The sequence below is a fragment of the Erythrolamprus reginae genome, chromosome 3 (genome assembly GCF_031021105.1).
Source record: "Erythrolamprus reginae isolate rEryReg1 chromosome 3, rEryReg1.hap1, whole genome shotgun sequence".
Taxonomy (NCBI): domain Eukaryota; kingdom Metazoa; phylum Chordata; class Lepidosauria; order Squamata; family Dipsadidae; genus Erythrolamprus; species Erythrolamprus reginae.
The window spans coordinates 245,362,375-245,389,562 of record NC_091952.1 but is presented as its reverse complement, the minus strand read 5'-3'; the positions used below and the strand labels follow the sequence as shown (position 1 = coordinate 245,389,562).

The following is a 27,188-nucleotide window of genomic DNA, read 5'->3' as shown; positions in this document are numbered from 1 at the left end:
CGCCACTTGCCCAGGTCGGATTTAGAGAATGAGGTTTTTCTGATTCTCCACCACCTCACCTAGGATTTTCACATCTTGGACTTTTCACCTACCACACGCTAACTCGAAGACTGAATTACTGTAGTTTTTGGCATATATTTTATCCCTTGCTAAGGCCTGGAAAAAAATCTTCGTTGATGAGAGTAGGAATGAAAGCAAGCCTGCAATGACTTAGGGCAGGAAAAACTGCTTCAGATGAAATAGGAATAAAAAAAATGCTGCGAGCTGGGAAGATCGTTAGCACCTCACTAGGGCTGAAAAATACTTTTTTAGAGGGAGTAGGAATGAAAACAAGCCTGCAAAGACTGGAAAAAACCTTCTTCGGAGGGAGTATGTTTATGTTTATGTTTATTTAGATTTGTATGCCGCCCCTAGGGAGTAGGAAGCAGGGAAAATTATTACCACCTCATTAGGGCTGGGAAAAATAACTTAATAAAACCCACATTTGGAGTATAAGACACACCCAAATTTTCAGCCTCTTTTAGGGAGGAAAAAGGGTTTGTAGTCCGAAAAAATACAATAATTTATTTATTTATTTATTCGATTTTTATGCCGCCCTTCTCCTTAGACTAAGGGGGGCTTACAACAAGTTAGCAATAGCACTTTTTAACAGAGCCAGCCTATTGCCCCCTCAATCCGGGTCCTCATTTTACCCACAACGGAAGGATGGAAGGCTGAGTCAACCTTGAGCCGGTGATGAGACTTGAACCACTGACCTACAGATCTACAGTCAGCTTCAGTGGCCTGCAGTACAGCACTCTAAATAATACCTTTATGGGCTAGTACACTTTGTGACTTATTTTCCATGTTGCAGAAAGCTCCAAAAAGCAGGGATTTCCACAATACATTTTCTCCTTGTCTGTAGGAGCATTGTTACCATTTATAATTTTCACTGAGGCAGTGAAGGGATTCTGTTATCAGGGTAGAGCAACAGATCTAGCAGAATGTGATTTAGTATTTCCATGGAGCAATTCTGATAAAATAAAAATGCAGGGACGTTTGTAGGTTGGTCGTCTTTGAATTCAGCAAGGGCGTCTAATTGGGCTGACAGCTGTATAGAGTAGGGAAATATATGATGTTGTATGCAGTTTTGTTTCTTGTGCGTTCACTTATCTGTGGCAGAGCATATGTTGCCTTGCAAATGTCTTTTAAGTTAAAAACTGAGCAAGCTAAAATGCGCCACTCCAGGCACTTGAGTTTGCAGTTGACAAATTTAGGTAATTGAGGCCATAATTTGCACTGAGGCAGCTTGAAGGATCAGCAACATTGGGTTCATCCACCAATCCTCATGAGAAGATGGACTGTCCAGTGGCTTTTGGTTCCCAGTTACAAGCAGCAGTGGAAATTTTAACTGGAAGGATGGAAGGCTGAGTCAACTTTGAGCCTACTGAGATTCGATCTGCCAAACTGCTGGCAGCTGGTGATCAGCAGAAGTAGTTTGCATTTATTTATTTATTTATTTATTTATTTATTTATTTATTTATTTATTTATTTATTTATTTATTCGTCCAATATACAATACATAATACATATGGAAGAGAATAGACATTAAGTAATATATATGACGATAGAAAGTAAAAAGAAGAGAAGTAGATGGGAGGGAGAGAGTATATATGATATAAGAGATAAGGAGAGAATATATATGATATATATATGATATAGATAGATAGATAGATAGATAGATAGATAGATAGATAGATATAGATATATAGATAGATATATATAGATAAGGAGAGAATATATATGACATATGAGATAAGGAAAGACAATTGGACAGGGGATGATAGGCACATCAGTGCACTTACTGGCCTCTTAGGAACCTGGAGAGGTCAATCGTGGAGAGTCTAAGGGAGAAGTGTTGGGGGTTGGGAGTTGACACTATTGAGTCCGGTAATGAGTTCCACACTTCGACAACTCGATTGTTAAAGTCATATTTTTTACAGTCAAGTTTGGAACGGTTAATACAGTATTAAGTTTGAATCTGTTGTGTGCTCTTGTGTTGTTGTGGTTGAAGCTGAAGTAGTCGTTGACCGGAAGGACGTTGCAGCATATGATCTTGTGGGCAATACTTAAATCGTGTTTTAGGCGCCGCAGTTCTAGGCTTTCTAGACCCAGGATAGATAGTCTATTTTTTTAGGGTATTCTGTTTCGAGTGGAGGAGTGAAGGGCTCTTCTGGTGAAATATCTTTGGACGTTTTCGAGAGTGTTGATGAGTGTTGATGCATTACTGCACTCTAAACCACTGCACCACCGAGGCGCTTGTATCAAAGTCCTTTGCAAATCATTCAGAATAGTCTATCCATCAAGATAGCCTTGGTCTTCCCAGTGTTGGTGCCAGATCTGAAATTGCATTAAGTGTAGAGCCAGATATGATCTACCTGATTGCCAAGGAGAACTCCTGGACAATGTGTTCAATCCAGATACCTTCAAATAAAGATTCTTATGGAAGGTAGGACAACATAGTTTAGGGGGTAGTAATCTCTTATTACCCCATCCATCTCTTTCTTGGTAGTTATGGAAAGGATTAAAACAAAGGTAATCTATCAATCTGTCCCAAGCACCTTATAATTTAAAACAGATCCTAAACTTAAAATAGTGAATTGAAATTAAATTGAAATACTTTTTTTTAAAAAAAGATATAGGATGGATACTTAAATCCTTTAAAAGCATTTATAGATTGTTAATGCACCAGCTACTACATAGGAATTTTTCCTCTTGGATTGAAGAAACATTAAGTGCTTTTTATACCTCTTGTTTAAATCTTAATGTTTGGCAGACTCAATTGCTGCCTCAACACTCATTCTAGTGTTGATACAGTGCAATTACTGGGGTGGGGGGGGGGAATGGAGTGGATTCGGATTCTTCTTTGGTCATGAAATGGATATGAAGGGCCAACAAACAGATCTCAGCCCCAGCTCCCTTACAGCAGTGATTTTCAACCTTTTTTGAGCCGCGGCACATTTTTTACATTTACGAAACCCTGGGGCACATTGAGCGGGGGGAGGGTGGGGGCTAAAAAAGTTTGGACAAAAAAATTCTCTCTCTTCCTTCCTTTCGCTCTATTTCTCTCTCCCTCCCTCTTTCTCTGCCTTCCTTCTTTCTCTCTCCATCAATCTTTCTTTCTCTTCCTTCCTTCTTTCTCTCTCCATCCCTCTTTCTTTCTCTTCCTTCCTTCCTCTCTTTTTTGCTCTTTCTCCCTCCCTCCCTCCTATGTCTTTCTCTCTCTCTCTCCTTCCCTCCCTCTCTTTCTTTCTCTCTTTCTTTCTTTCTCTTGTTCTTTTTCTCTCTCTCTCTTGCTTTCTCTCTCTTTCTTGTTCTCTTTCTCTCTCTCTCTTGCTTTCTTTCTCTCTCTGAGCTTCGCGGCACACTTGACCATGTCTCACGGCACACTAGTGTGCCGCGGCACACTGGTTGAAAAACACTGCCTTACAGGATACATAGTGAGATTCTTGGCTATATTGCATGATTCTTTACTTCTGAAATTCAGAGGTTACTATGTGATGTTCCAACTGCATGTACAAATGGTTGGTCTATTTAATCTACTTTTGCAATTCGTCAGTTATTTATTTATTCATTCATTCATTCATTCATTCATTCATTCATTCCATTCCATTCCATTCATTCATTCAATTTTTATGCCGCCCTTCTCCTTAGACTCAGGGTGGCTTACAACATGTTAGCAATAGCACTTTTGAACAGAGCCAACATATTGCCCCTACAATCCAGGTCCCCATTTTACCCAGGTTGGAAGGATGGAAGGCTGAGTCAACCTTGAGCCGGTGACGAGATTTGAACCGCTGACCTACAGATCTACAGTCAGCTTCAGTGGCCTGCAGTGCAGCACTCTACCTGCTGCGCCAGCCTGGCTCATTTTATCCCAGACATACACTATTCCTGTGGTTTTCATATAGTACAGGAGCGTCAAACTCGATTTTATTGAAGATTGTGTTTGACTCTGGGGTGGGCGTGGCCAGCTTGACGACACTCATGTTCGGGGCACCTGAGCACTCCACCAGCAAAAATGGGCTCCTGTTTTCGGCTGTGATGGCCTCCTGCAACCCTCTGCCAGCAAAAATGGAGCTCAGGTGGGCCCACCAGGGTGGGCCCACCAGGGTTCCGTTTACACTGGCAGAGGCACAATGGGCCAGTCCTTCGCTGTTTCCAGGGTGGCTCCATGAGTGGGGCCTGGAGTTTGACACCCCTGATACAATCATGCAGTGAAATGTTTTAGATGGCTGTCTCACCATTTGCATCTTCCTTCCTTCCTTCCTTCCTTCCTTCCTTCCTTCCTTCCTTCCTTCCTTCCTTCCTTCCTTCCTTCCTTCCTTCCTTCCTTCCTTCCTTCCCTATAATACAATGCCCTCCCATGCTGCCCCCCCCCATGCATAGACACAGACCTCTGAAGCTTCCAGACCAGTGAAGGGCTAGATTTTTTTTTACTACCACACTGTGGGCATGACTTATTTTGGGGGTGTGGCTTGCTAGCCGTGTGACCAGGTGGGAGTGGCTTGATGATCATGTGACCGGGGGATGGCTTAAAGGTCATGTGACTGGCTTAAAGGTGGCCAACTTGACATCACTCACATCAAGGGTTAGGGTTAGGGTACCTGGCCTCTCCTCGCTTCAAAGAGATACAATTTCTCTATCTATTTACTATTACTGAACATCCAAAATTCTATGTATATATGCCATATGTGTACATACATATTACACACAGGCACACAAAAATATAGATTATCTACTATATAAACTGTATGTACAGACACATGCACGCACAGCTCTATTAAACACATATACGCATTCAACATTCTGACATATACACATTCAACCTCATTTACTGCAATAGGAAAAACATACCCAGAGCCCAGAATGGAAAAGAAGGAGGGAAAGCAATTTTTTTCTACCGGTTCTGCGTACCTGTCCATACCCGTAGGAGCCCATCACTGCTGCAGACTTCTGGTAGGCCCATTGGGTCATTTTTTGCCCTCCCCAGACTTCAGGAAAGTCTCTGGAGCCTATGGGTGATGAAAATTGCCCCAATGGGCCTCCCAGAAGTTCGTTCCTGAACTTCCAGTAGGTTCATTGGGCCATTATTTGCCTTCCCCAGGCTTTAGGAGGCTTTCCTAAGCCCAGTGATGGCATAAACAGCCTCCTTGTGTACTCTGGAAGGCCGAAAATCAGCTGGTCAGCATGTACATGTGTCCTAGAGTGGACATACAGCAATGCCTTGCTTGCCCTCAGATATGGCTCCACGTGCCACCTGTGACACGCGTGCCATAGGTTCACCATCACAGGCATAGAACATCCATATAAATACAGGGTGCATTCCAAAAGTAATACAATTGAATTTCCTGTGCTGCTCCCATTGGTGTGAGTGGGACCGAAGCACTTGGAGTAGGTGGGAGGGATGCTAAGTTTTGCCGTGAAACCAGTCTCAGTGCTCTCCAAGCTGTGGAAGCGGCAGGATGTCAGTTATTGTAAACTTCTGCGTGCTGACCATGTCACGACAAAATTTCAAGTGAACTTTTGCAACGTATAGAAATAGAACCTGATTACTTGGACAACATCATCACTGGTGATGAAACCTGGGTTTTTGAATACGACCCAGAAACAAAACGCCAAAGCTCTGAGTGGCACACCGACCAGTCCCCCAAGCCCAAAAAGGCAAGAATGAGCACATCAAAAGTGAAAACAATGCTCATTGTCTTTTTCGACAGTAAAGGAGTGGTCCATAAGGAGTTTGTTCCTCAAGGACAGACGTTTAACGCTGCCTACTACGTGGATGTGCTGGAAAGAGTCTGAAAAAGGGTCATCAGGACAAGAGAAGACATCTCCGCTACCTGGCAACTCCATCACGACAACGCGCCTTGCCAAAATGCGCTACGAGTCCGCAAATTCCTGGCCAAACACCAGGTGCAAACACTGCCCCCCCCTTATAGTCCTGATGTCGCTCCAGCAGACTTCTTTTTGTTCCCATGGATTAAGGCAGCCCTGAAAGGAACCCGTTTTTCGTCCATAGAAGAAATCCAATCAGCTGTGACAAAGACCTTGCGAGAGGTCCCCGAAGACGCCTTCCAGGGTGCGTACCGGTCATGGCAGAGTCGCTGGAAAAATGTATAGAGTCCCAAGGACAGTACTTTGAAGAATTTTAAGTGTTTGTGCAAATCTGAAAGAGTAGTAGATCCTTGGAACAAACTTCCAGCAGACGTGGTAGATAAATCCACAGTAACTGAATTTAAACATGCCTGGGATAAACATATATCAATCCTAAGATAAAATACAGGAAATAGTATAAGGGCAGACTAGATGGATCTTTTTTTTAAAATATAATTTTATTGATTTTTTTAAAATTTTACAAAAGACAAAACATAAAGCATAAAATGTGCCATCACCAAAAATAAAAATAAAAATTCTCTTCACCAGGGAAGATTCAATTTTGTATCCTTCATTTGCTTCATCTCTGGGTTACATTGTTCATTCTTTATAAAGTGATTGAATTTTATTTCTTACATTTGCATCGCTTACTGATGTTGTTGATATATAATTGTTGACCTTCTCCCATCGCCTCATTGTTGCTGCTAATTTCTCTTCATTATAATTATGTAGTCTAATTTCCCTAAATTCATAGTGAATGTGGTCCGCCATGTATCTGCACCAATTTTTTATCGTCCATTTATTGTCATCTTTCCACCCAAGCACTATTGTTGCCTGGGTCACGAGGTCTTTTTCTGCCGTCAGTCTTCTATGTTTCTATGTTTCTATCTGTTCAATAAATTATTTTTAAAAAATTGCATTACTTTTGGAACGCACCCTATAGTTATTTTGATAGGTTACGAGCAGATTTGCGGCTCTCAATCATACTTTATCACCTTCCTCCCATCGAAAGTCCCCATGATGCCTGCTAAACATGAACTATGTGAAAAATAATATCTACCCTACATCATACCAGCAAAGTCTCTGTCGTATTGGAGACAGTGAAGTTGGAGAAAGAGGGGAAGTGACTTAGCCTTTATTTGCATCCTTACTTCACATGCTGGTTTCACATCCTGATATGTGACCAAAGTGTTGATGGTATCAGCATTAAGATCTTCTGCTTACGCTCTGTAATTGCATGATTAGATTTTCACCCAAACGCATTCCAAATAAGAATTATGCTGGCTGATAAGCACTATAATAGTCACCCAGATTAGTATTCTTTTGAGGAAGAAAAAATCTGCAAAAATCTACTCCCACTTTTAATATTTTAACTTGTATCTGCCATTATATTTAGAACATTGATTAGGTGTGTAGAAAATGTGCTAATATTTTATATATAGAAGCTTCTGTTAGTTTAGTTTAGTTTAGTTTATTTAGATTTGTATGCCGCCCCTCTCCGAAGACTCGGGGCGGCTAACAACAATAAAAAACAATGTAACAAATTTAATATTAAAAAGTAATCTAAAAACCCCAATTTAAGAGACCAATCATACCAACAAACATACCATGTATAAATTCTATAAGCCTAGGGGGAGGGAGAAAAATTTTTCAATTCCCCCATGCCTGACGACAGAGGTGGGTTTTAAGGAGCTTGCGAAAGGCAAGGAGGGTGGGGCAACTCTGATATCTGGGGGGAGCTGGTTCCAGAGGGTCGGGGCCGCCACAGAGAAGGCTCTTCTCCTGGGTCCCACCAAATGACATTGTTTAGTCGACGGGACCCGGAGAAGGCCAACTCTGTGGGACCTAACCGGTCGCTGGGATTCGTGCGGCAGAAGGTGGTCCCGGAGATATTAGACCTTAGCTTATTTGCAAAGGGGACTTGGTTGTGAGTAAAAATATGTTCTGTTTGGGGTTGGGGACAGATGAAGTATTAGTTGAAAACTGACTAAACGTGGTTTCATTTCCTCTTTTTATATTTTTAGATTGGGAACAAAAACAGCAGCACTGGCTAAAGGTGAGAATTGTTGTTTTGTTACACGGTAAATGCTTGTTTCTCCCGCCACCCTTGCTGTGAAGCACCCGTTATTCTTTGTTTCGTTTTTCTGCTGTGAAGATTGTTATCTGAATTTGGTTTGGGGATGGTACCTGGACGCTGATTTTTTTAAATAACAGTTGTTTTATGCAATATTGTTCTTTTTTCTTCAGTGAGACATAATGCAGCCTTAATGCCTAAGAACGTATACCTTTTCTTAATCGATAAATGAATAAATAAACACGTCTTCCATTTTTAATTCCATTTTCTTTTACATGACTTTCCCTGCAGCTCTTACTATACAGAATAATGAACTCTCCCTGACTCTTAAGTATTTAGTTATTTATTGTAATGAATTTTTTAAAAAGCAAAAGATGCTGACCATAAGATATAAACATACCCTGTTTCCCCCAAAATAAGGCAGCGTCTTATATTAATTTTTCCTCCCAAAGATGTGCTGTGTCTTATTTTCAGGGGATGTATTATTTTTTTCAATGAAGAAGAATTCACATTTATTGCTGAACCAAAAAATTAACATTTATTATATCTTGTACAGTAGTTGCCATCACAAACCAGCATTAACCAGACAAACGGTGAATCCTATCAAGAATTTCTTACGACTACCGTACCATTATTTCCATGTACAGTGTTCCCTCGATGTTCGCGGGTTCGAACTTCGCGAATAGTCTATACCACGGGTTTTCAAAAATATTAATTAAAAAATACTTCGCGTTTTTCCCCCCTATACCACGGTTTTTCATCGCCAAACTTTTGTCCGCCTTTAATAAATATTTTTTTTAATAAACTTTAATAAATAAACATGGTGAGTAATAATCTAAGGGAATGGGAAATTGTAAATTTAGGGGTTTAAAGTGTTAAGGGAAGGCTTGTGATACTGTTCATAGCCCAAAATAGTGTATTTACTTCCGTATCTCTACTTCGCGGAAATTCGACTTTCGCGGGCGGTCTCGGAACGCATCCCCCGCGAAAATCGAGGGAACACTGTACAACAATTATACTTTCTTCAAATATATGTTATATATGTTCTGTTCGGGAATGTTGCAAAATGAAACGTCTCCTACGTCTTACTTTCGGGGGACGCCTTATATTAGGCAATTCTATGAAATCTCTCCTATGTCTTACTTTTGGGGGTGACTGATTTTCGGGGAAACAGGGTATGCTTTCTCACAAATATTAGGAATTGCTGTAAATCCTATTTACCTAAATGCAATGTGACTTAGTTTGTGTTTTATCATACAATTGACATGCTAGTAAAAATGAATCCTATATAGAATAGGATAGATCTGGAAGGGTCCTTGGAGGTCCTCTAGCCAAGTGATGGGGAACCTATGGCACGGGTGCCAAAGGTGGCACACGGAGCTATATTGGCAGGCACGTGAGCTGTTGCCCTAGCGCAGTTCCAACATGCATGTGTGTGCCAGCCAGCTGATTTTTGGGTGACACAGAGGCTCTGGGAGGGCGTTTTTGACTTCCAGAGAGCCTCTGGGGGGATGGGGAGGGCGTTTCTAACCCTCTCCCGGCTCCAGGGAAGCCTTTGGAACCTGGGGAGGGCGAAACACGAGCCTACTGGGCCCATCAGAAGTTGGGAAACAGGCCGTTTCCGGCCTCCAGAGGGCCTCTGGGGAATGGGGGAAGCTGTTTTTGCCCTCTCAAGCATTGAATTATTTTATTTTTATTTATTTATTTATTTGTCCAATACACAATGAGGGTTTTAGTGGGTATATACCAATATACACAGAGTAAAATACATGATGAAGGTTATAGAGGAGATACTCATAGTAAAATATATCTAAGAAATAATAGAAAAGAAGATATAGGAATAGAATATATCAATGGAAGAATAGAAGAAAAGATATAGGAATAGAGGAAAGGTATAGGAGATATAGGAGAGCAATAGGACAGGGGACGGAAGGCACTCTAGTGCACTTGTACTCGCCCCTTTCTCTGACCTCTTAGGAATCTGGATAGGTCAACCGTAGATAATCTAAGGGTAAAGTGTTGGGGGTTTGGGGATGACACTATGGAGTCCGGTAATGAGTTCCACTCTTCGACAACTCGGTTACTGAAGTCATATTTTTTACAGTCAAGTTTGGAGCGGTTAATATTAAGTTTAAATCTGTTGTGCGCTCTTGCGCTTCGACAACTCGGTTATTGAAGTCATATTTTTTACAGTCAAGTTTGGAGCGGTTAATATTAAGTTTAAATCTGTTGTGTGCTCTTGTGTTGTTGTGGTTGAAGCTGAAGTAGTCGCCGACAGGCAGGACATTGCAGCATATGATCTTGTGGGCAATACTTAGATCTTGTTTAAGGCATCTTAGTTCTAAACTTTCTAGGCCCAGGATTGAAAGTCTAGTCTCGAAGGGTATTCTACTTCGAGTGGAGGAGTGAAGGGCTCTTCTGGTGAAGTATCTTTGGACATTTTCAAGGGTGTTAATGTCTGAGATGCGATATGGGTTCCAAACAGATGAGCTGTATTCGAGGATGGGTCTGGCAAAAGTTTTGTAAGCTCTAGTAAGTAGTGTGAGATTGCCAGAGCAGAAGCTACGTAGGATTAGGTTTACAACTCTTGAAGCCTTCTTGGCTATATTGTTGCAGTGGGCTTTGGCACTTAAAACTTTTGTTATTAGTACAGTGATCTCTTGGTTAGCGCGGGGGTTACGTTCCAAGACCTCCCGCGCTAACCGATTTCCGCGTTATATTGGATGCGGAAGTAAAAACCACCATCTGTGCATGTGCGCCATTTTTTTCATGGCCGCACATGCGCAGATGGTGGAGTTTGCGTGTGGGCGGCGGGGAAGACCAAGGGAAGATTCCTTCAGCCGCCCAACAGCTGATCCGCTCCGCAGCGCGGAAGCAGCGAGGAGCCGAAGATGGGGTAAAGGCAAAGGGGAAACCCCATCTTCGGCTCCTCGCTGCTGCCGCGCTGCGGAGCGGATCAGGTGTTGGGCGGCTGAAGGAACCTTCCCTTGGTCTTCCCGCCAGATCACTTGCCGCTTGCCGCTTGCCAGTCCACGCCCCCCTGGATGAGCGGCCCCCGCATGGCCCCAGCGCCGGACTCCGTTGCCGAACGCCGAAACCGGAAGGGGCGAGGTGGGGGAGAACGGGAGGCTCAGCATTCCGTCAGCCGCAGCGCTGGCTGTCAACTTTTCTTTTTAGCACTGGGGAGGCAAGTCAGCTCCTGCCCAGTTTTAAAAAGAAAAGTTGACAGCCAGCGATTGTTCCGCTGCCGCCAGCATGGCCTGGCTGGCAGCGGAAGATGTAACAGAGCCCACGGGGGATTCGCCTTCCTCCCACCCGCAGCCGAGACTGATCGTGGGCTCCTTCGCAACCTCGGAGAGCTTCCAGGGCATGAAAGCTCACGAAAACCAGGAAGCTCTCCGAGGTTGCGAAGGAGCCCACGATCAGTCGGCTGCCGGCGGGAGGAAAGCGAATGCCACGGGGCTGGGCTCGGCTCCCCCCTCGGCTCCCCCCCCTCACCAGCCCCGCCGCGGAAGGCTCCATTCTGTTCCCTGCCGGCCCGATTGAGTGGCCGGCGGTCTCCATTCAGGGAACAGACGTCCACCCCCTCCTCGGAGTCCCCGGCACCCAGCGTCCCCACGCCGCCTCCACCTCCCGGTAATGCGCCCGACCTCTGCCTCTCTCTTTCTCTCTCATATACCACGCCGGCAACAGGGAGAGAAAGAGAGAGAGAACTAGCGTGGACTTATTTTTTATTTTTTAATATTTTATTTTTTTAATTAATATTTTTTGAAAAACCGCGTTGCAGCGTTTCGCGCTAATCGAGAACGCGCAAATCGAGGGATCACTGTATACCAAGTCAAAATGCAAATGTCACTGATGTCAGAATAATGTAAAGAATGCCATAGGTGTAGCTATAGCACAATTTCAGTTTTCCATTCTATTACAGAACATTGGAAGTCACAAAAAATGAACTCTGATTTTGGGATATTTTTAAATCTCTCCAATTAAAACACTTGCCTATTATTTATAAGGTTCCTGCTTTGTGTTTACTTGAATTGCTTTCATTGCCATAAATATTTTTTTTAAAAAAAAAAACAGTAATGCTTTATTCACACTGAAGAGAACTGACACTTTGATTGCTTTTAATACCTTTTCAAACAGCTTTATTAATGAAGTTCTGGAGACCTCACCTACAAAAAGATATTGACAAAATTGAACGGGTCCAAAGACGGGCTACAAGAATGGTGGAAGGTCTTAAGCATAAAACATATCAGGAAAGACTCAATGAACTCAATCTGTATCGTCTGGAGCAGTGATTTTCAACCTTTTTTGAGCCGCGGCACATTTTTTACATTTACGAAACCCTGGGGCACATTGAGTGGGGGGGGGGGGGGGTTAAAAAAAGTTTGTACAAAAAAATTCTCTCTCTCTTCCTCCCCTTCGCGCTATTTCTTTCTCCCGTCTTTCTCTCCTGTCCTTCCTCTTTCTTTCTCTCTCTCTCCATCCCTCTTTCTTTCTCTTCCTTCCTCTCTTTTTTGCTCTCTTTCTCTCTCCCTCCCTCTATGTCTCTCTCTCTCTCTCCTTCCCTCCCTCTCTTTCTCTCTCTCTCTCTCTTTCTTTCTCTTGTTCTCTTTCTCACTCTCTTGCTTTCTTTCTCTCTTGTTCTCTTTCTCTTTTTCTTTCTTTCTCTCTTGTTCTCTTTCTCTCTCTCTTGCTTTCTTTCTCTCTTGTTCTCTTTCTCTCTCTCTCGCTCTTTCTCTCTCTTGCTTTCTTTCTCTCTTATTCTCTTTCTCTCTCTCTTGCTTTCTTTCTCTCTTTCTTTCTTTCTTTCTCTCTCTTTTGTTTTCTTTATCTCTGAGCTTCGCGGCACACCTGACCATGTCTTGCGGCACACTAGTGTGCCACGGCACACTGGTTGAAAAACACTGGTCTGGAGGACAGAAGGGAAAGGGGGGACAGGATCGAAACATTTAAATATGTCAAAGGGTTAAATAAGGTTCAGGAGGGAAGTGTTTTTAATAGGAAAGTGAACACAAGAACAAGGGGACACAATCTGAGGTTAGTTGGGGGAAAGATCAAAAGCAGCATGAGAAAATATTATTTTACTGAAAGAGTAATAGATCCTTGGAACAAACTTCCAGCAGACGTGGTAGATAAATCCACAGTAACTGAATTTAAACATGCCTGGGATAAACATATATCCATCCTAAGATAAAATACAGAAAATAGTGTAAGGGCAGACTAGATGGACCATGAGGTCTTTTTCTGCCGTCAGACTTCTATGTTTCTATGAACACATTCTGTAGTCATTAGTTTCTTGCGCCAATCTAAAGCCGCATACTTAAGATTTGCCACTAGATGTCAGCAGTGGAAAAGAGAATAAGAAAGGATGTGTAGCACAAGATACACAAATGACTCAAAACATTTGTTTTATGTTGCATCCGACACCTAATGTTTGTTCAGCTACTCTCATTCCTTGCAGCTATGAATATGCCTGGAACTTATGACCTAAACAGTGTTTCTTGCAGTAGCTTTATTTACTTTGATTTTAGGAAGGGACAATTGTGTCTGTAGTTTTTTTCATTTTTAAATTCTTTGGAATTATTGGGGGGGGGAGGATAGGAATTAGGGTTCTACATAGATTAGTGTATGAAATTATTGGTACAATAATTACAATATTGGTAATATTACAATATTGGTAATTGTACTTTCCTTTAGCAAAGAATTGAGAGCGTTGATCCGGTAAGTCTATGGAAATGTATATACAGTACATGGTCTCTGCCAATTGGGAAACAATTATAGGTAGTCCTCACTTAATGCCTAGTGATGGTGGAAGATCTCCAAAAAGGTGGTCATGACCCAGTTCCAGAGATCCAAGGTCCACCTCTTATGGACACGTGGTTGCATTTTGGGTGCTTGACAACTGGGTTAATTTATGTCTGTTTTTCAGCATCCCATAGTTCAGTGTTTCCCAACCTTGGCAACTTGAAAATATTTGAACTTCAACTCCCAGAATTCTGCAGCCAGCGAATGCTGGCTGGGGAATTCTGGGAGTTGAAGTCCAAATATCTTCAAGTTGCCAAGGTTGGGAAACACTGCCATAGTCAAACAATCACGATTTTCGATGTAGTTTTGAAGTCTGTAGAGATTCTCAGTCATCTAGGTCAGTGTTTCCCAACCTTTTTTGAGCCGCAGCACATTATTCATATTTTCAAAATCCTGGGGAAGACTGAACGGGGTGGGGGGTGGGGGCGGCTAAAGAAAAGTTTGGACAAAAAAAAAATCTCTTCCTCCATTTCACTCTATTTCTCCCTCCATCTTTCTCTCCCTTCCTTCCCTTCTTTCTCTCCATCCCTCTTTCTTTCTTTCTTCCTCTCTTTTTTGCTCTCTTTCTCTCTCCCTTCTTCTCTCCCTCTATGTCTTTCTCTCTCCCTTGCTCTCTCTGCCTCTCTTGCTATCTCTCTTTCATTCTCTCTCTTTCTCTCTCTCTCTCTCTTTCTCTCTCTCTCTTGCTATCTCTTTCTTTCTCTCTCTGTCTCTCTTTCTCTGTCTCTCTCTCTCTCTCTTGCTATCTCGTTCTCTCTCTCTCTCTCTTTCTCTGTCTCTCTGTCTCTCTTTCTTTCTCTCTCTCTCTGCCTCTCTTGCTATGTCTCTCTTTCTCTCTCTCTCTCTGTCTCTCTTGCTGTCTCCCTTTCTCTCTCTCTCTCTGCCTCTCTTGCTATGTCTCTCTCTCTCTTTCTCTGCGAGTGGGAGCTCCAGGTTGGAGGCACCGGCAGCGCCCCACCCAGCTGGAGCTTCCCTAGGAGCTTCGCGGCACACCTGACCATGTCTTGCGGCACACTAGTGTGCCGCGGCACACTGGTTGGGAAACGCTGATCTAGGTTATGGTTGGGACAAAGGTGCTTTTTTCAAGAGGCAACTGGACTTTTCTTTTGAAGACGTTTCACTTCTCATCTAAGAAGCTTCTTCAGCTCTGCCTAGATGATGGGGAAGGGAAGGATTTATAGTCCTTGCAGACAGTCATCTACACCCTTTTTAGAAGGCCGTTGAAGCACTTGGAGGTTTATCTGTGTGTCCTCGGACCCAACTGAGTGATGCTTCTGGTTCCTGTACTCTAGAAATCCATTCCTACTCCCACACCATTCAAAGGACGTTCATCCCAAATTATATAGCAAAAGGTCTGTAGAGACTTTCAGTCATCCAGGTCATGGTTGTCCCATTATATATATTTTTTTAAGAGGCAACTGGACTTTCTGGGGGTTTTTTTTCCCTTTGAATCGTCCTGTTTCCTAACTTCTGGTGGGCCCAGTAGGCTCGTGTTTCGCCCTCCCCAAGCTCCAAAAGGCTTCCATGGAGCAGGGAGAGGGTAAAAATGCCCTCCCAGAGCCTCTGTGTGAGCAAAAAAAGTCAGCTGGTCAGCACACACATGCACGTTGGAGCTCAGCTAGGGCAACGGCTCGTGTGCCAGCAGATATGGCTCCGCGTGCCACCTGTGGCCCCCCATGCCATAGGTTCGCCATCACTGCACTAGAATATAAACTGAAAACTAACAGCCGTCTTTACTAACTTTGATGATGTTACCTAGTTTGGGTAATGAAATGTCTGGAAAAAAACAAGGAGAGCAACAAGGACCCCCTCATGTCAACCCTGAGCTACAAATATTCTTCATAACAACAACAACAACAACAACAACAACAACAACAACAGAGTTGGAAAGGACCTTGGAGGTCCTCTAGTCCAACTCCCTGCTTGGGCAGGAGACCCTGCACTACTTCAGACAGATGGTTATCCAACATCTTCTTAAAAACTTCCAGTGTTGGTGCATTCACAACTTCTGGAGGCAAGCTGTTCCACTGATTAACTGTTCTGAGTGTCAGGAAATTTCTCCTTAGTTCTAAGTTGCTCCTCTCCATGTTTAGTTTCCACCCATTGCTTCTTGTTCTACCTTCAGTTGCTTTGGAGAATAGGTTGACCCCCTCTTCTTTGCGGCAACCCCTGAGATATTGGAACACTGCTATCATGTCCCCCCCTGGTCCTTCTTTCTGCTCAATTATTTATTAAATTTGTATGCCGCCCCTCTCCGTAGACTCAATACATTATACAGCTTGGATTTTACTTTCTAAGAAACCTGATGCAACTGGTAGTTCTTTTTCTCCTGTTAGATAATCTTGATGATCATTGCCAGACACTGTAGCTCCGATGGCAGCTAGTCCTACTAGGCTGATGGAAGTGCAGTAGTTGTGTCTGCTTTTCTCAGATGGCTGATTGGAAAATCGAAGTTGGATAGATAGATAGATAGATAGATAGATAGATAGATAGATAGATAGATAGATAGATAGATCTATCTATCTCAATCTGAGTATTGTATTGGCAGTTCTGTGTTAGCAAAAACGTCAGAAGAGAAGGATTTAGGGATAGTGATTTCTGACAGTCTCAAAATGGGTGAGCAGTGTGGTCGGGCAGTAGGAAAAGCAAGTAGGATGCTTGGCTGCATAGCTAGAGGTATAACAAGCAGGAAGAGGGAGATTGTGATGCCGCTATATAGAGTGCTGGTGAGACCTTATTTGGAATACTGTGTTCAGTTCTGGAGACCTCACCTACAAAAAGATATTGATAAAATTGAACGGGTCCAAAGACAGGCTACAAGAATGGTGGAAGGTCTTAAGCATAAAACGTATCAGGATACACTTAATGAACTCAATCTGTATAGTCTGGAGGACAGAAGGAAAAGGGGGGACATGATCAAAACATTTAAATATGTTAAAGGCTTAAATAATGTTCTGGAGGGAAGTGTTTTTAATAGGAAAGTGAACACAAGAACAAGGGGACACAATCTGAAGTTAGTTGGGGGAAAGATCAGAAGCAACATGAGAAAATATTATTTTACTGAAAAAGTAGTAGATGCTTGGAACAAACTTCCAGCAGACGTGGTTGGTAAATCCACAGTAACTGAATTTAAACATGCCTGGGATAAACATATGTCCACCCTAAGATAAAATACAGGAAATAGCATAAGGGCAGACTAGATGGACCATGAGGTCTTTTTCTGCTGTCAATCTTTTATGTTTCTAGTATGTGTATGTGTTTTCTAGGAGTGGATATTTATCCTTTCATCACTTTGCTGAAATTTCATTTAATATTATTATTATTATTATTATTATTATTATTATTATTATTATTATTATTATTATTAATTAGATTTGTATGCTGATTGCTGATCTTTCACCATTAAAATAGGTTCTTGTGCAGGTCCTGTCCATGGCAGGTAAAGATAAAAATACTGACGTTGCTAAAGAGAAAATGTTGCTGAATCCCATTTCCTCACTCCCCACCATTTCAATATCTGGATTGAATTTCTTTTCCATTTTTCTTGCACTGTATAATTTGCTGTGGAGCTCCTCAGGGCTTGGGGTTTTGTGTTTAAGAGATATCTATCTATCTATCTATCTATCTATCTATCTATCTATCTATCTATCTATCTATCTATCTCTTTATCTATCTACCTTTCCATCCATCCATCCCAATATACAAAAAGAGAAAGGAAGAAAATTGGACCAAAGTAATTCCATTTCTCAGCTTGCAATCCAGATACATATTTTTTGCAGTGAATCAAATGATCTGCACACTTGACTAACATTAAGCTTGTCTGAAGTATCAGTGCCCCAGTCCACCTATGACCTCTAAACAATAAATATATATCTTTGCAGTTTTCAAAATGCAATTATCCTAGCGTCTTCTAGAACTGGGGTTAAGAATAGACCCAAGTATCTGCCATGACATAATAGGACATAATTGTGCCCACAATGTTTCTCCAACCCCTTGCATTCTTTTAAGAAATTGAATTCAAAATATGTTCCTTTGTTAGAGCTGGAAATCAGAACCTTCACGTTAGATTTAATTTAGATAAAGAAAATCTAGAGGATTATCCTTCCCATAAAAATGTCTTAAATGTCTTATTGATCTGCTTGAAATATCTTAAAATTTTTAACAGTTGGGATACATCAGTCTTGAAATAATATTGTTTACTATTCCTGCAGTGGTTTGTTTTTTTAATTTTCATGCAGTCCCTGGAGGCTTGAGATTTTCTGCCTATACACACACACACAGAGAGAAAAGCTGCCATGCTACCTTCAAATATTGGCTCTTCAAATGAAAAAGTAGCATTTATTTAATTTAATTTTATTTATTTATTTATTTTGTCCAATACACAATGAGGGTTTTAGTGGGTATATATCTATATACACATAGTAAAATACATGATGAAGGTTATAGAGGAGATACTCATAGTAAAATATATCTAAGAAAGAATAGAAAAGAAGATATAGTAATAGAACATATCAATGAAAGAATAGAAGAAGAGATATAGGAATAGAAGAAAGGTATAGGAGATATAGGAGAGCAATAGGACAGGGGACGGAAGGCACTCTAGTGCACTTGTACTCGCCCCTTACTGACCTCTTAGGAATCTGGATAGGTCAACCGTAGATAATCTAAGGGTAAAGTGTTGGGGGTTTGGGGATGACACTATGGAGTCCGGTAATGAGTTCCATGCTTTGACAACTCGGTTACTGAAGTCATATTTTTTACAGTCAAGTTTGGAGCGGTTAATATTAAGTTTAAATCTGTTGTGTGCTCTTGTGTTGTTGTGGTTGAAGCTGAAGTAGTCGCTGACAGGCAGGACGTTGCAGCATATGATCTTGTGGGCAATACTTAGATCTTGTTTAAGGCGTCTTAGTTCTAAAATTTCTAGGCCCAGGATTGCAGTTCATTATTTTGAGCCTTTGAAGAAGATTTCTTTATCTTGGGGGGGGTTTCTTCCAAAAGTATTGAAATTGAACGGGGCGAGGGGGTTGTTATCACTCGCGTCGAGGACAAAGTAGTTATTAATGTACTCTTACCCCTAAGGGAGTTCTCCCTGATGCTTCGGAATTGGTATTACATCTTGTAATTCCATTGCGTCTTCCCTCTGAATTAAGCCCAAGCTAAAATGTGTCAGATGCATCCGGCAGGAAGGCCATGCGTGCAAGTCTCGTTTGAAAAATGTGCCCCAGCTTTCTGCCTGTCTGATTTTGACATGGCCCCTTGCATCAAACAATCCCATAAGGCTGTAGCAGGCCGAGTCATTGTAATCAAATGCAGCGTTGCGTGTGTCTAATTTCCCGAAAGTAGGTCAAGTTGGAAATAGTATTTCCCACCGATTCCTGCAAGTCTGTTATTATAGGGGCCGGAAGCAGAGTTTGGCTGATAGAAATTGGTGGGTAAATCTGGACCAACCAATGGGATGAATCACACGGTCATTGACATTTGGGTCTGTACGTATCTCCCATCAGACAGCATCTGATAATGAGAACTAGTGCCTAAAAATAGATAAAACGGAAAGCATTAAAATAGATGAATACCTTCTCATTCTTAAGAGGAAAATTATTGTTGTGGTTGGCTCTGGCCCAGCTCCTGCCCCAAGGAATGTGGAGGTGGATGCAGGGGGAACATCAACATGTCATAGGCCTGTTTTATTACCGACAGAGTCAGGTAGTGCAATTTCCTCGGACGAAGAAGAAGGTGGAGGTGACTTGGAAGAGGGGGCCTTGGCACACAGCCCAGGAAGCCAATCTCCATTATCTTCGGTCGATTCGGATGAGGAAGTGTTAGACCCACGCATGCGCAGAATTATGCATAGAAGAGACCAATTGAACAAATATTACAGGAGATAAGAGAGGCCACCTGTGTTTGGGTAGGGCTCCAGCAATTAGAGCTGCTGATATAAATAGCAGCGTGCTGGCTTGGCCGTTGTGGAAGATTATCTGATCGTTGTTTCTTCAAGACCATGCCTTGCTGTTTCTGGACTTAGTTTGTTGATTTTTCATGACTTTGAAACCAAGGCCGAGAGAAAGTATATACAGTGGTACCTCTACTTAAGAACTTAATCCGTTCCATGACTAGATTCTTAAGTAGAAAAGTTTGTAAGTACTGTAGAAGTCATTTTTCCCATAGGAATCAATGTAAAAGCAAATAATGCGTGCAGACACATTAGGAAAGAAATACAAGCTCAGAATTTCAGGGGGAGGAGGAGGAGGAGGAAGAAGAGGAGAAGGACAGTCGCTGCTGAAGGAAGAAGGTGAGGTGAGGGGAATTTTTAAAAATCCTAAACTTTAAGGCTTAAAAAAAAAAGAGGGACTCTGAGGTGGTGAGGAGGAGCACACACCCGGTGTGAGGCTGCCTCCTATACACTACGCCAGAGAGAGAAACCCAGGGGGAATGGCAGGAAACTGGCTGGGCCTTCGTGCCGCTCTCAAATTTCCTGGGAAATTTTTCCGGGCTCGGGTTCTTAAGTAGAAAATGGTTCTTGAGAAGAGGCAAAAAAATCTTGAACACCCGGTTCTTATCTAGAAAAGTAGAGGCATTCTTAGGTAGAGATACCACTGTACTGTGTTTCCCTAAAGATAAGACCCCGGAAAATAAGCCCTAGCATTATTTTTCCGGATGTTCGTATTATAATCCATACGCACCCACCCCATCCCCTCAAAAAGGGGTGGTTTCTGGTTTTCTTTGCTCCCTATTCGCTCCTTGATGTGGGGCGCGCAAATGCACAGTGCTAAAAACCCAGCTTCTGTGCATATGCAGAAGCAGAAAACAGCTTCTGCGTATGCGCAGAAGCAAAAAACAAGATTGGGGCATATAAGGCGCCGCTGATAGAGCCAGTTTGGGGCTGTGGCAGGCCTAGGTTGCTGCCTGTTCCAGTGACCCAGGTTGCCAAGTTACTACCAGTTCCATAGAACCAGTTGGAACCCACTCTGGCCCCCCAAATAAACCCCCGTTAAGATCGTCAACCAGACGGACCCATTTATTATTATTATTATTATTATTATTATTATTATTATTATTATTATTATTATTTAGATTTGTATGCCGCCCTTTTCCGTAGACTCAGGGCGGCTCACAACACAACAAAAACAGTTTATAACAAATCTAATAATTTACAATTTAAAATATTAAAAAACCCCATTATTAAACAGACATACACTCAAGCATACCATACATAAATTGTATAGGCCCGGGGGAGGTATCTCAGTTCCCCCATGCCTGACGACAAAGGTGGGTTTTAAGGACTTTGTGAAAGGCGAGGAGGGTAGGGGCAGTTCTAATCTCTGGGGAGTTGATTCCAGAGGGTCGGTGCTGCCACAGAGAAGGCTCTTCCCCTGGGGCCCGCCAACCGACATTGTTTAGTTGACGGGACCCGGAGAAGGCCCACTCTGTGGGACCTAATCGGTCCCTGGGATTCGTGCGGCAGAAGGCGGTCTCGGAGATATTCTGGTCCAATGCCATGAAGGGCTTTAAAGGTCATAACCAACACTTTGAATTGTGACCGGAAATTGATCGGCAACCAATGCAGACTGCGGAGTTCTAAACAGAAAATAAGCCCTAGTGCATCTTTTGGAGGAGAAAGTAATATAAGACCTGGTCTTATTTTCGGGAAAACAAAGGTAGCTCTTAGCATATGTACCTTCTCGCAGTACTGTAAAACAGGCAGAAGTGGCTGGTCTCCTTTCAGTGCCAATTGGAATAGTAAAAGCTGAAAGGCAGAAGGCACCTAAAGTTATTGATTTCTCAATTGCTGAATTCCTCCTCCTCCTCCCGTTGGTGCACCTGTTGCAGCTTGAGAGAAAGGCCGCTAAATAATAGCAGGCAGTAAGTAACGTTCAGCGATGGTAGTTTCTTTGTAGGGCTGGTGGGGAGACATTGCGTTTATGTCTGACCATACTTTATAAATATAGAGAGCTCTATTAATATAGAAGCCCGCTAGAAGTGCTTGTGTATTGCTGTCCTGGGGATTCTCTTCCCCCTTGGCCCCAGAAATCAATATTACATTATGGTTACTGTGGTTGCCTCATAAGCTGTGGGAACTGGTGAGTAAGTTAGTTCAGAGAACAGAAACCCCATTGAATCCGGGCTTTAATTCTATATCCTTGCTCCATGATGTTGAAAGATTCTAATTGTAGCTGGTTTATTAATCACCCAAAACTGTTTTAGAAACATAGAAGATTGACGGCAGAAAAAGACCTCATGGTCCATCTAGTCTGCCCTTATACTATTTCCTGTATTTTATCTTAGGATGGATATATGTTTATCCCAGGCATGTTTAAATTCAGTTACTGTGGATTGACCAACCACGTCTGCTGGAAGTTTGTTCCAATCATCTACTACTCTTTCAGTAAAATAATATTTTCTTACGTTGCTTCTGATCTTTCCCCCAACTAACCTCCGATTGTGCCCCCTTGTTCTTGTGTTCACTTTGCTATTAAAAACACTTCCCTCCTGAACCTGATTTAACCCTTTAACATATTTAAATGTTTCGATCATGTCCCCACTTTCCTTTCTGTCCTTCAGACTATACAGATTGAGTTCATGAAGTCTTTCCTGATAAGTTTTATGCTTAAGACCTTCCACCATTTGTGTAGCCCGTCTTTGGACCCGTTCAGTTTTATCAATATCTTTTTGTAGGTGAGGTCTCCAAAACTGAACACAGTACTCCAAATGGGGTTTTGACCTTAAAAGTTAATATATATAATAATCAACTAAACATGAGCCAACAATGTGCAGCGGCAGCCAAAAAAGCCAATACAATCCTAAGCTGCATCAACAGGGGGATACACTCCAAGACCAGGGAAATCTTAATACCACTCTACTACGCCCTGGTCAGACCACACCTGGAGTACTGTGTTCAGTTCTGGTCACCACACTTCGAAAGAGACATTGAAACTCTGGAGAAGGTGCAGAAAAGAGCAGCCAAAATGATCAGGGGTCTAGAAACCAAGACTTACGAAGAGAGACTGCGGGAAGTGGGCATGGATAGCCTAGAGAAAAGGAGGGCCAGAGCGGACATGATAGCAGTCTACAGGTATACGAGGGGTTGCCACAGAGAGGAGGGGATCACTTTATTCTCCAGGGCACCGCAGGGCCGGACCAGGAACAACGGCTGGAAGCTGACCAAGGAGAGATTCAACCTGGAAATAAGGAAGAACTTCCTGACGGTCAGAACGATCAACCAGTGGAACAACCTACCAGCGGACGTTGTGAACTCCAATACTCTGGACATTTTAAAGAGGAAATTGGACTGCCATTTGGCTGGGATGCTATAGGGTTCCTGCTTAGGCAGGGGGTTGGACTTGATGACCCGCATGGTCCCTTCCAACGCTAACAATAAATAAATAAATAATAAATAAATATAGAACTTTACAAACCTAGAGCTTTAGAAACACGTCCTCCTGCTTTTTTAACCTTAATGCATGCAGTCTGCCCCAGAACTGTGGGGAGGAGAGGGAAGCAAGATTTGCCTCATTCATGCACCAATAATTGCTTTTTCAACAGATGGTTTCCTGCACCATCTAAGTTCCACACTGCAGATTTTCCCAGAATATCATTTGTCTCAACACGATACCTTAAAGCATAGGCTTGACATCTTGTTAAATTGTCGGCATTTGAGATTCTTAGACCTAAAAGGAAGTATTTTGGGGTGGGTGGGGGGTAGTGAGATGTCATCCATCTTAACCCCATAGCTTTCCTTAACACAGCGTGCTGTGAAAAATAAACCTACCTTTTGTGGGTGAAGGAAAGTAATTTCAGAAGTGAAATGTACATCGAGCTGCTGACTAAACTGGATTACACTTAGCATTTCACAATAAATGATAAATTCTTTCTGGGTAACAGAACATTATTAAAGCCACTTGGTGAGAAGGAAATATTACCACTCGACTCTGGTTCGGTGGTAAAATGACTCGAAAAACATTGTTTGAGAGAGGTTATGGGTTTTGCTTTGTATTGTATTGCATACCTTTCTTCTCTGCATTAAAGAGACAAATATTTTCCCCCTCTGCATATAATGTGGCTATATATATGTAAATAAGTAATAAGAAATTTGGTACAGTGGCACCTCTACCTAACAACGCCTCTACTTATGAACTTTTCTAGATAAGATTTTTTTTGCCTCTTCTCAAGAACCATTTTCCACTTACAAACCCGAGCCTCCGAAGCTGTAACTGGAAAAGGCAGGGAGAAGCCTCCGTGGGGCCTCTCTGGGAATCTCCTGGGAGGAAACATAGCCGGAAAAGGCAGGGAAAAATCTCTGTGGGGCCTCTCTAGGAATCTCCTGGGAGGAAACAGGGCCTCCACCCTCCCTGTGGTTTCCCCAATCGCATGCATTATTTGCTTTTACATCGATTCCTATGGGAAAAATTGCTTCTTCTTACAAACTTTTCTGCTTAAGAACCTGGTCATGGAAAGAATTAAGTTCATAAGTAGACGTACCACTGTATCTATTTCTGTGGATAGTTAAAGAAGATGTGTGTGGGCGTGGGGGTATATCAATAGCAGATTCCTACCGCTACAATCGATGCCACTGTACTGGTAGCGAGAATAGAGCTGCGCGCGCAGCTCTGTGTCTCCGGCGCATGCATGCTCGAAAGAGACTTTGCTACTGTGCATGCATAGGAAGCAAAATCTTAGGAGAGGATACACGTGTGCGTGAGATTTTGGGCATTTTTTTTTGCTTCTGCGCATGCGCAGAAGCAAAAAAAATCATTGAAATCTCATGTGCATGTCCCCTTACAAGATTTTTCTTCCTGCGCATGTACAGAAGCAAAATCTCATTTGGGCGCACACACGCCAGAGACACAGACTGCGCACCACCTGGGGTGAATGTGTATAGCTTTGAAACGTACAGAAAAAAAGAAGCCAAATAGGACAAAGGCTTAGTACTGAAGAAAAATGATAACTGTATAGTTACGCTGGATGCATGCTGTGATGATAGATAGATAGATTGAGTAAGCAGCAACCTTTCTGCTTCTTGGGTGCTCTGGATTACGGCTTCCATCAGCTGTGTTGGAAGTCGTACTCCAAAGCCTTTTAAGGTCATTAAGCTGCTTGGCACTATTTTGAAGCATGGAAGGACGATGAGAATTTGCTGTTAATATGATGCAAAAGCAACATAAAGCAAAAGAAAGAAAGACCGGGATGCAGATCTGCCAAATCTGCAAGCTGTGGGCAAAGGGAAAATAATATTTGCTCACTGACAAGGGGCCTGGATTCAGTAATAATAATAATAATAATAATAATAATAATAATAATAATAATAATAATAATAATAATAACAACAACAACAACAACAACAACACAGCAAGCGAGATCACTATGCTGGATGATGATGATGATGATGATGATGATTATTATTATTATTATTATTATTATTATTTATTAGATTTGTATGCCGCCCTTCTCCGCAGACTAGGGGTGGCTCACAACAGTAATAATAACAGTATACAATGTAACAAATCTAATATTAAGAGAAAGTATCTAAAAAAAAAGCATACAACACAAGCATACCATACATAAAACTATATAAGCCTGGGGGAGATGTCTCAATTCCCCCATGCCTGGCGATATAGGTGGGTCTTAAGCAATTTACGAAAGGCAAGGAGGGTGGGAGCAGTTCTGATCTCTGGGGGGAGTTGATTCCAGAGGGCGGTGGCTCTTCCCCTGGGGCCCACCAGACAACATTGTTTAGTCGACGGGACCCGGAGAAGGTCAACTCTGTGGGACCTTATCGGCCGCTGTGATTCGTGTGGCAGAAGACGGTCCCGTGATATTCTGGTCCGATGCCATGTAGGGCTTTATAGGTCATTATCAACACTTTGAATTGTGACCGGAAACTGATCGGCAGCCAATGCAAGCCACTGAGTGTTGGAGAGATGTGGGCAAACCTAGGTAACCTCACAATAGCTCTCGCAGCTGCGTCCTGCACGATCTGAAGTTTCCGAACACTTTTCAAAGGTAGCCCCATGTAGAGAGCGTTGCAGTAGTCGAACCTCGAGGTGATGAGGGCATGAGCGACTGAGCAATGACTCCCTGTCCAAATAAGGCCGCAACTGGTGCACCAGGCGAACCTGTGCAAACGCCCTCTTCGCCACAGCCGAAAGATGATTTTCCAATGTCAGCTGTGGATCAAGGAGGACGCTCAAGTTGCGGACTCTCTCCGAGGGGGGCAGTAATTCCCACCCCCATGGTAATGGACAGACAGATGGAATTGTCCTTGGGAGACAAAACCCACAGCCACTCCATCTTGGCCGGGTTGAGTTTGAGCTTGTTGACACCCATCCATACCCCAACAGCCTCCAGGCACCGGCACATCACTTCCTGTGCTTCGCTGACTGGACATGGGATGGAGATGTAATTCAAAGAGTCCCTTTCAACTCTAGGCAACTGTTAAGTCTAAGAAGAGTACTCTGTTTCCCCGAAAATAAGATGTCCCCCAAAAATAAACCTGCCTCCGAAAATATTTGAATGCATGTGCAGCCGGCCCACGCTATTTCTTCCGGTTAGGGAGACAGAACTGGAAAATCGGGTAAAATGACAAGAGGAGCCCCTTGGCCCAAAATAATAAGACCTCTCCAAAAAATAAGGCCAAGCATGTATTTCGGGGTTCAAAAAAAATATAAGACAGAGTCTTATTATCAAGGGACACGGTAGTATAATCGTACTTGGAAAACTGTGCTATCTGTGATTTTAGTGGGTTTGGAATGGGGCTATTTTTAAAAAATGTTATTAATTTTCTACTTATTAAATTTCTTAGTGCTTAATAAACATCTTATTGTCTGGTATTTAAATTGCTTAACAATATAAATGCCCTTCTTACTCTGCAGCCCTTTTTTCAACCATTAGTAAAATAAGTTCCATGTTTGAAGTCTGTGTCTTCTTTCTGTTTGATTTTCAATGCAAATCTATCCATTTCTGCACAATAAATCTGATTTATCTCTTTATCTTGTGAGTCTTCGGAGAGGGGCGGCATACAAATCTAATAAATTATTATTATTAATTATTATTTCTCCATTTTCCCAATATTGTGCGAAAATAATCCTTGCTGCTGTCGATGTGTATGTATTTAACATGTGATATTAAGTACATACTTATCAATATTAAACAAATATTTTTGATAACCATCCCTAATTTAAAAAAACCAATTGAAATCTACATGTTTCCCTATTATCTTTTCTATCCATCTATGTATTTTTGCCCAATTTTTTTTAGTTTTGATACGTCCACCACATATGATGAAATGTGCCAGGGTTTTTTTTCATTACATTTCCAACGTTTCCTAAACATATTTTTAAACATTTTAGCTAAACTAGCAGGTGGCAAATGCCATCTATAAAACATTTTACATACATTT

At 42.2% G+C, this 27,188-nt stretch overlaps 1 protein-coding gene across 4 annotated transcripts in view; it reads left to right on the top strand.

The window, feature by feature from the left end:
• CYRIB (CYFIP related Rac1 interactor B) overlaps positions 1 to 27,188 on the top strand; it is a 165,709-nt gene that overhangs the window by 100,165 nt on the left and 38,356 nt on the right. For all 4 annotated transcript variants that reach the window (XM_070748306.1, XM_070748305.1, XM_070748304.1 and 1 more), the window contains exon 3: positions 7,938 to 7,969. The gene's annotated coding sequence lies outside the window, so the exon portion shown is untranslated. The remainder of the gene's footprint in view (positions 1 to 7,937; positions 7,970 to 27,188) is intronic.